Here is a 16,143-nt window from a genome sequence, read left to right as displayed (position 1 = left end):
TCAAAAGAAAATATAAAAAGGGATGGGAATGTGGCTCAGTGATTAACTGCCCCTGGGTTTAATCCCTCAGTGCAAAAAAATGTATATTTTATGGTGTGCAATATGATTTTTAAAATATGTATACATTGTGGAATGACTAAATCAAGCTAATTAATATGGGTATTGCCTCACATACTTATTCTATTTTTTTGTGGCAAGAACACTTGAAATCTACTTTCTTGGCAATTTTTAAGTAAACAGTACATTGTTATTAACTATAGTCACCTCATTGTGCAAGCGATCTTTCAAAGTTATTCCTCTGGTCCAACTGAATTTCAATTAATTCTTAAATTATGATGAATTTATACCTTAATTCTATTTCATGTATGTTCATTTCCACCTCTATCACTATTTTTGTTTTAAAACCTAGTGCCTCATTACTTTTATCCTGCATTACAGTATCCTTGGAATTCACCTCCCTTGTTCAGACTGTCTACTGACTGATTTATTCAAAATAAAATTTGTGCAATCCAAATGCCCTATGTATAATTTCAAGTCTTTATAGCCTATGGATTAACAGGGCTTGTCCTAACAGATCATTTACAGCTGAGCTTAGACCTATGCTTTTCAGCTTTTGCTTTCTTACACAGCCCACAGACATGCTCAGCATTTACATACACCCAGGCTTTTATACTTGGCCCATGGCTCAATATAGCTTGGTAAGCAGGACATTGCTGAGTGTGCAAGACGTGATTTAAATATTGCCTGCTCTATTGCAAGCTTATGTCTATCTCTGGTGCAATTCATCTGTCCCTTCTCTGTGTACCAACAGCACATAGTACATTTATTATGGTGATTTCCATATGGTTTTATAAGTATCAGTAACATCTGTCTCCTCCACTCAGCTGGAAGTTTCTCTGAGGCAGGGATGGTATAATGTTTATACTTGGAATTTTAAAGCTCAGTGATTGACAATAAATGTGAATGCTATTATCAGTGAGTGAAATCCAGTTAAATCTACTCATTTTAGATATAAGAAAACCTATTCAAAGGTAAATAGGGAAGTTATATATGCCTGAGTCACACAGTGCATAGTCAGAATCCAAATCCAAGTTCAGAGCTCTTTTGAACACAACCTCAACCTAGGAACTTGCAAACTTTTCCTCCAGCTTTTCCAGGTCAAGAGAGGTCAACTCCCTGGCTCCCCACACCTTGAAGTTCCACCATAATCCTACCAGTTTTACAATTTTAAAGGGAAGGTTTTGGGTACACAACGTCTCATAAGCACCTTCAAAATTCTTTAGATGTCCAGGTATAAGACAACTGAGTACAGAAAGATGACTTTCCTGATCATGTTACACATGCCAGTCTTCTTACAAAGGCCAAAAGAGCATCACATCACCCATCCCAACTCCACTGTTATTTCTTGAGGTCTTCTCTATTTTCTCTGCAGACCCTGGCCTATTATGTGGAACTGAGGACCTGGTTTTGAGTCATTTTCTATCTTATAAAGAAGGGGTTCTTAATTCTAGAGTCACTGGCTGCCATTCTGATTATGTACCCAAAGTAGCCCTTGGGTACAGAATGCCATAGTTTTGTTCTCCCTGTAAGTGAAAAAGTCAGAAACAACAGTCCAAGGGCACGGAAATCAGCAATGAAAATGCTAACAGCATTGTCAGCTTTCTTTGATAAAATTTCCTTTCTTCCACGAACTAGCAAATAAAAGCTATTTCCAGAGAGAGTTCAAGTGATAAACCATGTTGGCTGAGATGAACTCAGGGCCATGGCCCTTCACCTGCTGCCACAAGCACCAGCTGCCTTCAAGAGTGAGAAAGGAGCAGAACCTCAGGAAGGACATGTGTGGCCTTTGTGGGGAGTATCAACCAGCCTCCCAAGGGTCAGCCTTTTGTGGGGGCAGCCCTCCCTCACCTCAATGAGAGTTCTTTATGCACTGGAATGTAAAAGAAAAGGGAGGAAAAAATTTCTACTGGTAGACAGAAAAAATTTCTACTGAACCCAGGCTAGAGGCAGATGTTATTCTTCACATTCACAGAGCTCTGCAAACTTAAGCATCATGCTCCCTGTTAAACCCCACCCCCTTGCAGGGTCACTATATTAGATTTTTTTTTGAACACTACGGAGTCCTTCTAACCCTGTCTTGCCTATTATCTTGGAGCTACTGCCCCTCTAATGACCTGTCTACATTTCTGTCCTGTCTTTGAGGACAATTTTTCCATTCAGCCTTGTTTCTTATCCATGATCTCATTTGGCAGTGAATAAAAAGCCCGAACATGCTAATGAATAGTAACCCTCAAAACTGCAGGTATGAATTATAAATCCCCAGATATAAGTGTATAAGTGTCACCAATATGAGCACAAAATGTTGCTCTCATACCTCAAACCCGGACATTCAACCTTTGCTATCTATACTGCTTAATGACAAAATACCAAAGCAAGACGTTTTAAAGACATGGAATATTTATAGATCTTTTCAAATGCCAAATATCAAAAGTCTTTAAGATTTCATTAGTAAGACCCCAATTATAAATTCCTCTCTGAGTGTGATTCCAAAATATCCAAGCATTATTGGTTTGAAATTGGTACAAGAAAGCCATTTCACATGTAATGAATCAGTAGAACTCATGCCATCAGTGTGCAAGTATTTGGCATTATATTTCACCACAGATTTCAGATGTGAGTGAAATAATATCTGAGAAACAATGATGATATGTAAAAATATAGTTGTGGATGATAACTTAGAATTCTAAATGTTTATATTTAGGTTCCTATCCAACATATTTTGTATTCTTGACAACTGGGCAAAGGTATATGTAAAGAACTCATTTCCCATTGTCAAGTTCAAGTTTGCCAAGGAAAGTTCTAAGCTATACTGAGGTAAAAAGTCGCACTGGGTATTATCTCATTAACTTTGTGTCCTGATGCAGAAAAGCCAAAGCTTCTTACATTTCATCATTATAGCTGAGTGATACAGTAGCTGATTTCTCTGAGCATGGTTTCTAAGTGGAATTGAGGTTAGGATAGATGAGAAGTATTTGAACTGAAGAAGTGACATAGTTAGTTATACAATAGTTGCACAGTCTTTTCCAGCAGTTAAATAACTGTGGTTGTATCTTCCTATAACTACCCGCATTTCATAATTGAATCACCAAAAACATATTCTTTCTTTGTTTTTACTTAATTCATTCAAATTTAGTTGACCCAAAGTATGTATTCATTATATTCTACACGTTCAGAAAAGTGTATACATCATAGAACGACTGAATTGAGCTAAAGAACATGTTTAGTTAGTCTCACATACTTTTTTGAAAGATACTTGATTTCAAACTAAAGTCTTCATGCGAAGTGGCTAGCTAGTCTCACCAACATTCCTTGAACATTTGAATCTAGATTAATTTTCCCCAAAGGAATCTTAGGATAAATGACGTGGGTCAATTCCAGATCAAAGAGGTAAAAAAAATTGGGAGTGTTTTCTCCATTTTCTCTTCCCCAGATGCTGGCCAGAAGCAGAGATCTCTAGGCTTGAGCAATTGTTGCTGCCACAAGTTGGAAGCAGCTGAGGTCCCTCAGTCATAAGACCTGCACTGGACTCCTAGATAAGTAAAAGATAACTCTTATGTATGATGTCAGTGAAATGTGAAGTTTTTGTTATGGCAGCTAGAACTTGCTAATTTTTCTACTATTTTTTTAAGATGGAGTAAGTCTCTGTTTTATAGTTTTTAGCAGAAAAAAATAACTGGCTAGAGTTGCAAAATACTGGCTTTTATTATATTTATTCTAGACTCCCTTCTGCTTATCAAGTGGCATTGGTTTTTAATTAGTCATAATGATATGAAAGGTCCTTTTCATTAAAATTTGCCAGAAAAGGGGATAAAGAAAAGTAAATTAGAGCTAAGTGGTATGCGTCCATGATAGAAATCCTGAAGGAGATACTTTAAGGGGGGAATTTTGGAAACATATAACATACAATAAAAATAAAATTACTGGAATTTTCTAGGTTTTCTGCAGTATTCTAGCTGCTTTTCAAGTATTTACCTACTTAATCTTCAAACTTATTAGGTAAACAGTGTTATTAAAGTTCAGATACCTAAGAAGAAAATAAAGCACAATCAATACGTTACTAGCTGTTGTCCTGGGGAGAGGACAGTTTAAGTGGAGTTGTAAATCAAAAGGCCAGTTTAGATAGAACAAGATGAGGTCAGGAATTGAATTTATTCCTTTGAGTTAGGTTGGCAGTCTTAAAGATCAACATCCCTAAAATGGAGCTACTAGGGGATAAGAAATATATGAAACTGTCATCCCAACCACTGGGTCGGATAAGCCTATTAACTCTTTTCTTAACTGGGAAATCAGTGGAACAATATTTGTCATTTCCAGAGCTCCACAAGCAGTGGTTCTCAAATGTGGTCTCTGAACCAGCAGCAGCAGCAGCAGTTCCTGGGACTTGTGTCTCTTAGGACCCACCCCAGTCCTACTGACTCAGCAACTCTGGGGGTGGGGTCTAGCCATCCGGGTTCTCAGAGCAGCAGGATAATTCAAAGAGTCTACAACTCTTGATTACACACATTTTTAATTTGTCAGGGAGATATTCAAAGGCATTTTAGATATTTATTTGAACAAATAAGTATTATGTACTTGTGCTAACTATGCTACAAAGACAGGTTAAATTGATTCTAAAGTATAAAGAAACTGAACACTCAATTTCCAGATATTTTAAATGAGACTTAAAGAGAAGAAGACTCTTAACCAGTAAGACTCAGTCAATGCTCAGCATCAGACCAGTTCACTCATGTCCCTGGCCTCAGAGTTTACTGCATAGTTCATTTTGTCTAAAATGGAGAGGGCACAAAGGAACAACTTATGTGCCAGTGTAGACAAATGTGCAGATAATGTTGGAAAATAAATAAAGGATGACATCAGGGGTAAGTGATGTCTGAGAACCGGGTATGTAAGGGACCAAACCTGCACGAAATGGAATTTAATGTTCCTTTCTGGGACATTTCTTGCAGAAATGCATCCAGTATTCTTCAACCCCATGTAAGTAGAGTTGTCAGCAGTAACCCTCCAGAGCCTGAGGACATGAGCACAGAATACTGGCTTCCTAGAATGTTTGCCCACACTGGAAAGGCTTACTTTCTCCCATGCAATACGGTTAAGAACTTGAGAACCAGCATGGCTGAGGACTGGCCTCATCTCACTAGAGGAAGGACCAAGGGTAAGTCATAAAATCTCTCTTCACCTCACTGTTCACACCTGTAAGATGGAGAAACGATGCCATCATGGGGCTTCTGTGGGGATTTACATAAGTTAATTGTCAAAATTATTAGACCAAGAGATGGCACAGAGCAAGCCCTATGTAAATTTTGGCCATCATTAGACGATGACCTTGAAGATTCTCTCCAACTGGTATCTGCAATAAGATACAAGTTTTATGCTGGGTTACCAGGAATACGTAATCTTAGAGCACTTTGATACTTTTGGATATTGTTAAAGTTCAGACACTAATATTTTGGTGCATGTGTGGGTGAAGTGGCAATAAGAGGATACAGAAAAAGGAGGTGTGTTCTGTTAACAAGAAGGCATACATTTACACACTATGCACAATCCTTTCTTAAAATGACAATAACTTATGTAAAGCATTAAAAGTACTTTCCTAGCTAAAATAAATGTTGCTGACTAAACTTCACATGATTTTTATGCTTTGCTCAACCATTCTTACACATGTAGTGAGCACAAGCAATAAGAAAAATGAATTATGAGAACACTGTACTACAAATTCATTTTGTATGCTTATAGTGTTACGACTATTATTTTAATATATGAGGCTGACTTCTCCATGTTCACAAATCTGCTGGAGGCCAACACTGGTATCATGAACCCATTAGTCCTCAAAAAAGTTCCCTCATAATTAAGCAAAATTGATAGATAGGCTATTAACAATCTTTTCTAAAATACACTTTAGAATTCATTTCCTCTCTTCTTTATCAAAATAAAAGAGTGACATTATAAAATGTAAATATTCTTTGGGACTTTGGGATGATGGAGAATCTTAGAAATATCTGAATCACAGGAAAAAATTAAATGTCCTTAGTTAGTGCTCCTCAAACTAAACTTAGCAGGATGTTAAATGATATTTTGAAGGGGAAAAAAGATTATTGGTCAAGAAAAAGCAGCAAAAATCATCTATAACCGCCTGAAAGTTCAAATGCATATGAGCCCATCAAGAGTCATAATTTCCAAAAGCTCCATAATGGCACTATTTTATCATACTCATCTTATAGGTAAGAACACAAAGCTTAGAGATACTGCCTGCCTTATTGTATTAGTCTATTTTCTATTGCTATACCAAAATACCTAAGGCTGGATAACTTAAAAAAAAAAAAAGGAAAGATTTGTTTAGCTCACAGTTTTAGAAGCTAAAGGTACAAAAAACCACTGAGCATTTTGGCTTTAGTGTCACATCATGGTAGATGGAACCATAGGGCAAGTCCAGAAAGAGGGAGAGATCACATGCTCAGACAGGCAAGAAGGGAGGCCAAAGAGGCTGGGGAGTGGCTAAGCTTGTTCTTTCCTGAGAACCCTCACAGAAGAATTAACTCAGGGGTCTCATAGGAACTACCTTAATCCCTTCCAAGGGCAATGCTTTTAACAAAGACCCCCTCCCACTAGGCCCCACCTCTTAAGGGTCCCAACACCTATTAAGATTGGCACACTGAGGACCAAGCTTCCAACTCATGAACCCTCGAGGGGCATACTCAAAGCACTCCAGAACTGAGGCATGTATCTAAGGTTATTCAGCTAGTGAGACATAAAGCCAGGACTTAATTCCATGCAATCAAGTTCTGAGGTTCTACTTGATCCTGTGATATTTTATTATTGTACTTTAGTTGGGAAGAAAACTCTAGCAAGTTAAAGTTTTCTTGTCTGACCTTCTGAGTTTATGAGTATAATTTCCTACTAATTAACTTTTCTGCATGAACCAAAAGATTGACAATCTGCTAAAGAAAACTGTCAGTTACTGCTCATTGTTTTCCAAATTTATTTCATCTTGGAAATCTATATTCTAGGGACCATCCTTCTTAAAGCATCTAGTAGAGCTTGTATCTCAAAAACTCTAGTGAGAATAGGTAAGAGCAAAAGTCATCTTCCTTCTTGGGGGAGAGAAATTTGAATTGAAGAAGGATGATCAGCTAGTGTAGCTATTATATGACAAGTGGAGAAAGAGAATCAGAGCTTTTGAAAAAAAAAAAGTAAAGCTGAAAAAAGTAGCAATGAACCCCTTCACCACCTCCTTGGATACTAAGAAGAGGAGAGAGGAAAGTTTAACACAAAAGAGAACAAGTATTAACTAACACAATGGGAAGGAAAAATATTACTCTAAAGGTGACACAGGTGGGAAATAAAAAGGCATTTGAGTAGTGTTTTGAGATTGATGTGCTGTGGGAAGAGGCTAGGGGAACACAATGGGATTTACCTTACTTTTCAGATTCATGGTTTACAAAGAGCAACTTTATTTTCTTACAGCACAGAGAGCTATACTTTTCCCCACTTGACTTCCTGGGGTGTCTTCTGACAACTGTATCTGGGGAGAATTATCAGGGACTGGAGCCAGTGTGCTGGCTCTTTATTACTGCCTGGTAGCAGACCATAATTCTACCCCTTTTTCTTTAACTGTATTTCTGTTGTTCTCTTTATTGTTTCAATTTATGTTGCTGTGCGGTTGAGATTTCTTTTGTACCAAAACACAGATTTCTGTTGTATAAGGGGACTGAATTATTGGGGGTCACCTTCAAGTGCCCTACCGTGGCATCACGGCAATATGTATTCAATAGACTAATCCATGATCCCCCAAATAACACTCTCCTTTTCATGGAAATAGGCTTACGAGGTGACAGCTCTGCCTGGGAAAGCAGAGACACTGTTCCTTGTAATTTCAAATTCATCATACAGATCGTTCCCTGGAGGCCATCTTCTTCCGGTTTTCTTGGCTTTCATCTCTCCTGCCTTTAAACAGACTGCCAGAACAAATGTCTTTTAAGGCCATTCAATTTTACTGAAAAAAGGACCAGACATTTGAAGGACTTTATTTTTAAAATGCTTTCACGAGAACAGTAAATGATGATTACATAGGAAATCCTTATACTTACCAAGCCATTAAAAATGTTTGATGAGAATGTACAAAGAAGAGCATGATTGAAACCCAAAAATAAATGAATGAGATGAATCCTGGAACATCAACTCATTTTGCCGTCTGGACTCATTTGTATTTGGTGTAAGTGCAACATTCCAGATTACTGCTCACAGTGTATTAGGACAAGGTATAATTATAATTTAAATTCGAAACCCTGCCAGCTCTGAATCAGTTGAATTTATTAAGCAAGCCATTTAAGTCTTTCCAATAGATAATGGGAAATGTATTTTTAAAAGATGAGTATTTATTATCCCAAATACTTTTAATACCAGCTTGTGCTATATATTTATTTATTATATAAATTCATAAATATATTCCCTTTGTCATTTAAAAAAGTGGCATTAAACACTTGCCATGGATCAAAAAAAAAAGAGCTACTGTTCTAATATCTTGTGTGTATCAATTTGATTTGGTCCCCATAACTACCCTATGAGGTAAGTATTACTACCCCATTCACAGATAAGAAAACTGACACAGGAAGAGGAATTTTCCTAAATTCTCATAACTAGTACTAAAAGGCAGACTTGAGATTCAAACCCAGGTAGTAGGACTCCAATGTGAATGTTATATTCATCATAAAGGACATTTGTAAGAATGAAGTCAAAGAACTTTATGAGATACAAATTAACCTACTTTATTACTCAATGCCAAACTTGACTTCTAATATTTTATTATTTTGCTTTCTTTTAGGAAGACGTGGGAAAATTTTTTTTCTCACCCTTTGCACTTATTGTTTCCCCCAATTACCTATCTTGTAATTGGGATAAATTACAAAGAAATATGTTCTCTATAATAAGCAAAGAAATATGTTCTCTAAATAAGCTAAATAAATCTGACAAGAGGCTCTAACAAAAAGTTGCATTTCATCAAACAAAGAGTAGGTCAGAGTCTGTATTGGTGGGCAGAGTATAATGGGGCTCAGAATACTGATTTCTGCAATGTGCCCCCAGACTACTGCATCTTATTTTGAGAATCAGCCTATTCTTCTGAAATGCCTTTTAAAATGTTGGTGATGGGGCAGTTTGGTAGGAGGTAAAGAAATTAACATTATTTCAGGTTACGTTAACAGAAAATTCATTTAAGAAAAAGAAAAATTTGAAGAAAAGTTATAAATTAATATTATTTCCCAAAATAATATTTTTTACAGATGTTGACTAGCATAGCAGAAGATTACAGAAGTGATATAGAAGACTTAATTTTAATTTTTAAGGGGAAAAAGATATCTTTGAAGCCCATTATCTCTTTCATATATTACTTAGTTTCTATGCTATTTTCCCCACAACGCTTGCCGACAAGATTCTGATTAGCATTTCCATTTGAACACGCATGTGAAAATTACCCTCAGCTAAGATTCCATGACTTTTATACTTGGAAGGAAATCAATCTTATGCAGCTCCTTCGAACCTTCAGCATATCCCTCCAAATGTCCCAATCATACATAATCTTAGTGTCTGCTTCTCTATTGAGTTATATTATGGGTTGTCAAAATATTTAGAGTCATCATAGCTCAGCAGTTAGCAAGTGTGTGCTGAGAACATAAAGTACCGACTCCAAGCCCTCTGACATCAGGTTCATAATTTTGTACAGCAATACCGAATGAAGGTTTTAGATGTGATTTTCCTCTGTCTGTTCTTTCTATATCATTCAGGGAAAAAAATTCATCTACCTTATCCTTTTATTTTTTTTATTAGAGCTTCATAGTTATACATAGTCGTTGGGTTCATCCTGACAAACTTATACACACATGGGGTTTATGATTCCCCCTTTTCCCTCTCCTTTTCTCCTCCATCCTACCTGCCCTCTTCCATTTCCTTCCTCTAGTCTACTAGACTTTCTTTTGTTCATCTATTAATTTATATTTGTTTGTGTTTTTGTTATCCTACCCTTCCGTCCCCTTTTCCTGTACTTTACTCTAGTTTCTGCATATGACCTTTGAGTTTCTGAGTTTGGCTAATTTCACTTAGCATGATATTCTGCATTTTCATCCATTTGCCAGCAAGTGCAATAACTCTTTTAGTAGCTGAGTAGAACTTCATTGTGTGTGTGTGTGTGTGTGTGTGTGTGTGTGTGTGTATACACACACACTACAGTTTCTTAATGCATTCATCTGTTGATGGGCATTTGAGTTGATTCCATAATTTAGCTACTGAGAATTGTGCTGCTATAAAAATTGATGTGCTGGGTCACTGTAGTAAGCAGATTTTAGATCTTTTAGGAAAACACCAAGGAGTGGGATAGCTGGTTCATATGGTGGTTCCATTCCTAGTTTTTTTGAGAAATCTCCATACTGCCTTCCAGAGTGATTGTACTAGTCTGCAGTTACATCAATAGTGTACAAGTGTACCTTTTTCCCCACAACCTTACCACCATTTATTCTTATTCATATTCTTGATCACTGTCATTCTAACTGGAGTGAAATGAAATCTTAGTGTTGTTTTAATTTGCATTTCCCTGATTGCTAGAGTTGTTCAACATTTTTTTTTCATATATTTATTGGCCATTTGTGTTTCTTCCTTTGATAAGTAAGTAAGAAAAGTGAAACAAGAGGCATCACAATCCTGGATCTGAAATTATACTACAGAATTGTAGTAATAAAAGCAGCATGATATTGGTATCAAAATCGAAATGAAGACCAACAGAACTGAATAGAAGACACAGAGACAAAGCCCAAAATACAGCCTTTTAAACAAATGGTGCTGGGAAAACTGAATAGCTATATGTAGAAAAATGAAACTAGAACCCTATTTCTCACTCCACACAAAACTCAAATTGAAATCCATTAAAGGCTTAGAAATTAGACCAGAAATTTTAAAACTGCTAGAACAAGATATAGGGTCAATACTCCATCATATAGGTTCTGGCACCAACTTCCTTAACAAGACCCCCAAAAGAACAAGAAATAAAACCAAGAATTAATAAGTTTGATGCCATGAAACTAAAAAGTTTCTACATACATAACATGAAGAAAACAATTAAGAGCATGAAGAGAGCCTACAGAATGGAGGAAAATCTTGGTGATATACTGTTCTGATAGGGGATTAAAATCCAGAATATGCAAAGAACTCAAAACACATAATACACATGTGTGAGCACACATATAATCCAATGAGGAAATGGGCAAAAGAACTAAACAGAAACTTCTCTTATGCTCTTATTGTATGGAATATTTTCACCTTCATAGCATTGGGTTCTTCTCATGTCTGCCCAGAGGGTGCTGAGCCCCTGTGGTCTCCCCACTAAGATGTCTGTGTGGATGCCTGGTGGCGACAATTCAGAAGGTTGAGCAGGTCCCCATCTGTACTATATAGTAGCAAATGCTTTGCAAGAAATGTGGGAAGGCTACAGATTCTCTGGCTCCACCTCTGACTTAACTGTGGAGGATCTTGAGTGATGTGGGGCCCAAACTAACGCTGGATGGGAAGAGAGAGAGTCCCTAAAGGGCATGACAGACTGCATTCTCATTTAGCAGCCTTGCCCTACAAGCTCCCCTGGGTGCAACAGTATATTTCAAAATCATAATTTTTTGACCTATGGTTTGTCATATTTCACAGTCGGCAGACATTTTGAGGATTCTGCAATTCACTACCAAAAGGTAAATTTATAACAGATATATGAAATCTATGAACATTTAAGTCCTAGAGGACTCAAATTCTGGGGATAAATATTCCCTCAAAAAGAAAGAGGAAACAAATCCACTTAATGAGCAATTCTGAGCATAGTTTGCTGGCCAGCAGTTTTAGATGGCCATTAAAATCTCAATCAAGTTTTCTTTCAAAATTGTAATTATCATCTCTCCATATAAGCTTAAGCAAAATGGTATTAAAATGAACCTAGTATATGCAGTATTGAAAAAAATTTAAGTAGATTTAACATCAGCTTTTATAACTCAGGGTACCACTAAAAAACTGACATAAATTTAAATTCTTAATATCCTGACTTAAAATTAAAATTCCACTTAATAAATATTGATTGACCCAAAACTTATATTAGTAGACATGCATTTTTCTAAACAATGCTCTCTCTCCCTCTTCCTAAAAGAGCTTTAGTTTTGTTCAGTTGTCAACCTTTTCATGAAAGCATGATTGTCAAGGGATTCAGGGCCATTCTCAGGCTCAAAGGATGAATTATTTGTCAAGTACTAATGGCCCTGTCCACCAGACCTGTGGCTATTTTAGTCCTGAATATGGGAAGAAGCTTTGTCCAATGAAGCATGGGACTTTTGCTAGAGATGTGTACCTCTGAAATAGGGGCTCTTGCTTTTAAAAAAAAAAATAGATGCATATGAGAAATGTTATTTTTCTGCTAGTCATCATCACATTTGGGTAAGATTTCTAGAGCAAGGGTGGCATTGTACAATGGGTAGGGGGCACCAAGAGTAGAGGAGACATGTATTACAGAAGAGGAGATGGAAGAGACACTTGGATCATCGATCTGATGCTCAGATATTTATGTTTGAGCAACACTGATTTGCCAATTCTTGTTACATGAAATAATAAAATTTTCTTATTATTTAAATGTTTAAGTCAGAGTTTTCTGTCCTTTGCAGATGAAAGAGGTTTAATTGATGAAAAGAGTAAGACCCTGAATTTGGGAAGTACCATGAAGATAAATTTAAAAGACCAAATAACTGTATGTGAGTACAAATTACTGCAATACCATGCTGGTAAATGTAAGATTGAAAGGAGGAAGAGAACATATTAAATTGGTGATAGTTGGGGGAGGGAGTAAGCATCATGAAAGTTCATGGTTTTTATATGGCATATGATTTGTAAAGAGGGTTAAGCTTACAAGCAAATTAAACAGTTTGGAGACTGAGGAATAAGACTGAGAAAAGGAGCAGGAGAGACAGCTTTCTAGACAGGATGACCATATAATTGATCATGCAATTGAGTGTGAAATGGCAAGCTTAGTGTTACTGACACAAGACAACAGGATCAATCAGGGACTACCCCAGGTAAACCAGAACATAGGGTCACCACAATTATAGCACTGAAGAGAAATAGTCCCTGAGAAAGTGAGGTATAAGTTGTCCCTGAGAAACAGGGAGTGGCTGGATTTGGCTGCCATGCAGCCTGATATGGGGACCCGACGGGAGATTACCTTGGGATTATGATGAAAATGCTTTAGGATCCAGGTGAGAAGCTAGAATTTAATTGTATTCACAGTGGAAGGCCATGAAATTTCCTTGCAAGGAAGGAGGCAGCTCAAACCTACACTTCAGAAAAATCAAAGTGGAAGGAAGCAGGGGAGACAAGAGGAGGAAAACACAGAAAGTCGCTACTGCAGTAATCCTTTCCAGGTGATGAACCAGGGATGCAGCAATAGGAAAGCAAAGGAATATATGCAGATACTGAGGAGGGGAGGGCAGAGGGAGAGGCTCAAGGGCAAATTCAGAGATCACCCACACTTGGGGAGTGGGAAATAAAAAAGAAGCCAACAGAAGACACTAAGCTGTGAGATGGAAGGAAATTATTGTGCCATGGACACTAGGAGGAGACAGACTTCAAGAGGAGGGACCATGACCAGCCACCTCAGTGCAGCAAAGGAGAAGAAGCAAATGGAAGCAGGGAGGTTGTTGTTGGTGAGCTCCAGGAAGCAGCTTGACATGACAGAGACAGAAAACCTCTTTTCACACTGCATTTGCCTTTCAGAAAACCGGGATCATTGATTCAACAGAATAACTCCCCCCACACAAACAATCTGACCTTGAAAGACCTGATAGTGGGTTTGACTAAATGATTAAATCTGTTAGGAGAGGAGTAGAGGAGGGGAAAGCTCTGAAGCAGACTGTAAGAGTTTCCTTTTCACTTCTGTACCACCCTCTTCACAAAGTTAGTCCACTTGAAGGGATTCCTTTCCCAGTTCTCCCCAAACTATAATCTCAGCCTTCCCTAATCACTGAAAACCCTGACACTGGGAAAGACAGAGGTATGTCACTATCACCCCAGCTCTGTGCTTGGGAATCAAGTCTCCTTTTCTGCTAATTCAGGTTGAACATTCTGACCTATATTTGATAACAAGATTAATGCATCATTCCTGAAATGCAGTTTCTATTTTGCATCTGATTTCTGTTAATGTGTTCCTGTTCCTGAGTTTCTGCTTCGACCACTCTAGTTCCTCTAAGGTTGAAACTGTGTGTTTATGTTTTCCAAGCTCCAGGATTTTGCTGCTGAGCTATATGGTGACTTAGACATTATTTTCTTGCTTTGTGATGGATGTTCTCAACAGCGCACCCCTACTCCTGGATTCTTGAGAGCTATGTTGTGACCACCTCCCAGATATACAATTACTGCTCATGAAGACCCTGATCCCCACCCATGCAGGCTATTTTCTGGAATACCTGTCTTCTGCAACTGTGCCTTCCAGAAGCCATGTTTTGTTGCAGGACTAGAGTCCCTGAGCACCTCCAAAGGAGTCTACTTTCCATTCCTTTACTGTGTCCATTCCTCAGATATGTCCTATACCAACTCCTTCTAAATTAATTCACTCCACCAAGTTACAAAGTGGGTCTCTGCCTCACCCTGTTCTGATGTAGAATAGTTTTTCTTCTTCTTTTTTTTAAATCTAATTCCCATCTTTGCCAAAAAAAAAAAAAAAAAGCATCCAGGCAAGAAGAGCACTTGCAAATTGGAAGCACAAGAAAACAGATTTTGCATTGTCCCTTCATTGACCAAAAAAAAAAAAAAAAAAAAATCACAGCATGTGATTCATATACTTGGAAATCTATAGAAAGCAGTGAGAGGCACCAATCCATGCATACAGATGAACTGAAGTCTTTTAAGGTCGCAGTACCATCTTTGTTGCACTGTGAATAAAGCTGTCAGCAATGATATTTCTGTGATAACATCTAAATAATATGAATATACCCCACATATGTATTTAGAGATAATAAAGTAGTGACTTCTAATATCTATCCCACCTGACCTGATGCCTCTGATAATTAAGTACTCAGAAATAAACTTCTGATAGGGGTATTTGCTTTGAAAATGGGAAGGCTGGAACTCCTAAACATTAACATAAGTGGGATGTTTAATAAAAGTGAGGAAGCAAGGAACAGTTCCTATATCAGGACATCTGGACCCATGCTCTACCACACTAACAAAGAATAAATGATATGTCTTGCTGAGGGTAGTGCTGCACAATAGAGGTCAAAGTTTGTGATATTCTTAAACACTATTCTCCCATTATGGTGTGAGATCCTTGAGGATTTTTTTCATTGTTTAATCCTATGCCTTGCAAAATTCCTGGCATATTCAAATTGTATGAATTAATTTTTACATTAAATGGACTGTGCCCAGAGTCTCAGTTGTGGATCCAGAAAATATACAGGTTCTACAATCTTCAGGCCACTTGCTGCCATGATGTGTACTGAAAGCAAGATAATCTCCTTTAAAGAGAGAGAGAGCGCAAGAATGCCTAAATGATGCCATGATTAGCCTTTCTTCACAACTTCTTTAACACATAAAAAGGATATGCTCTGATCCAAGTATGAACTATAAAAATATTCAAGTATTTTCTCATACTTCTCTATTTCTTCTGCTTGATGAAAAAAGTGTATTTTATTTTTAAAAACATGATTTAAAAATCATACTTGAAACAGTAAACCAAATATCTGTTAATTTGATGAAATTGTAAAAACCTATTCAGGCATCTTCGGCAATACATATCCAAAAGGTACATATCAATGAAATGATATTTGCTAAACTCTTAAAAAATGTAGCCACAAAACCACGGTTTCTTTAAAACACAGGGGAAAAAATTATTCCAGATCTGCCCTACCCAATGTAATTGGATCTAGCCTTGAGCCCTTGCCTATTAAGCACTCAGAAGTCAGCTGGTCCAAATTGAGAAGTTCAGTAAAAGTGTAAAAGTCTAAGTGGATTTAGAAGACTTAGTACAAACAAGAATGGAAAATAACTTATATTAACTTTACCTGTTTCTCTTTTTATTTTTCA

The 16,143-nt window shown here is 37.3% G+C and overlaps 1 protein-coding gene across 4 annotated transcripts in view; it reads right to left on the bottom strand.

Annotated features, from left to right (window-relative positions):
• The window catches only part of Plppr5 (phospholipid phosphatase related 5), a 272,420-nt gene that overhangs the window by 72,199 nt on the left and 184,078 nt on the right, over positions 1 to 16,143 (bottom strand). The window lies entirely within an intron of this gene.

Source organism: Callospermophilus lateralis, chromosome 7, assembly GCF_048772815.1.
Source record: "Callospermophilus lateralis isolate mCalLat2 chromosome 7, mCalLat2.hap1, whole genome shotgun sequence".
Lineage (NCBI taxonomy): Eukaryota > Metazoa > Chordata > Mammalia > Rodentia > Sciuridae > Callospermophilus > Callospermophilus lateralis.
The sequence above is the reverse complement of the archived record's forward strand: the minus strand, read 5'-3'. Positions and strand labels throughout refer to the sequence as shown.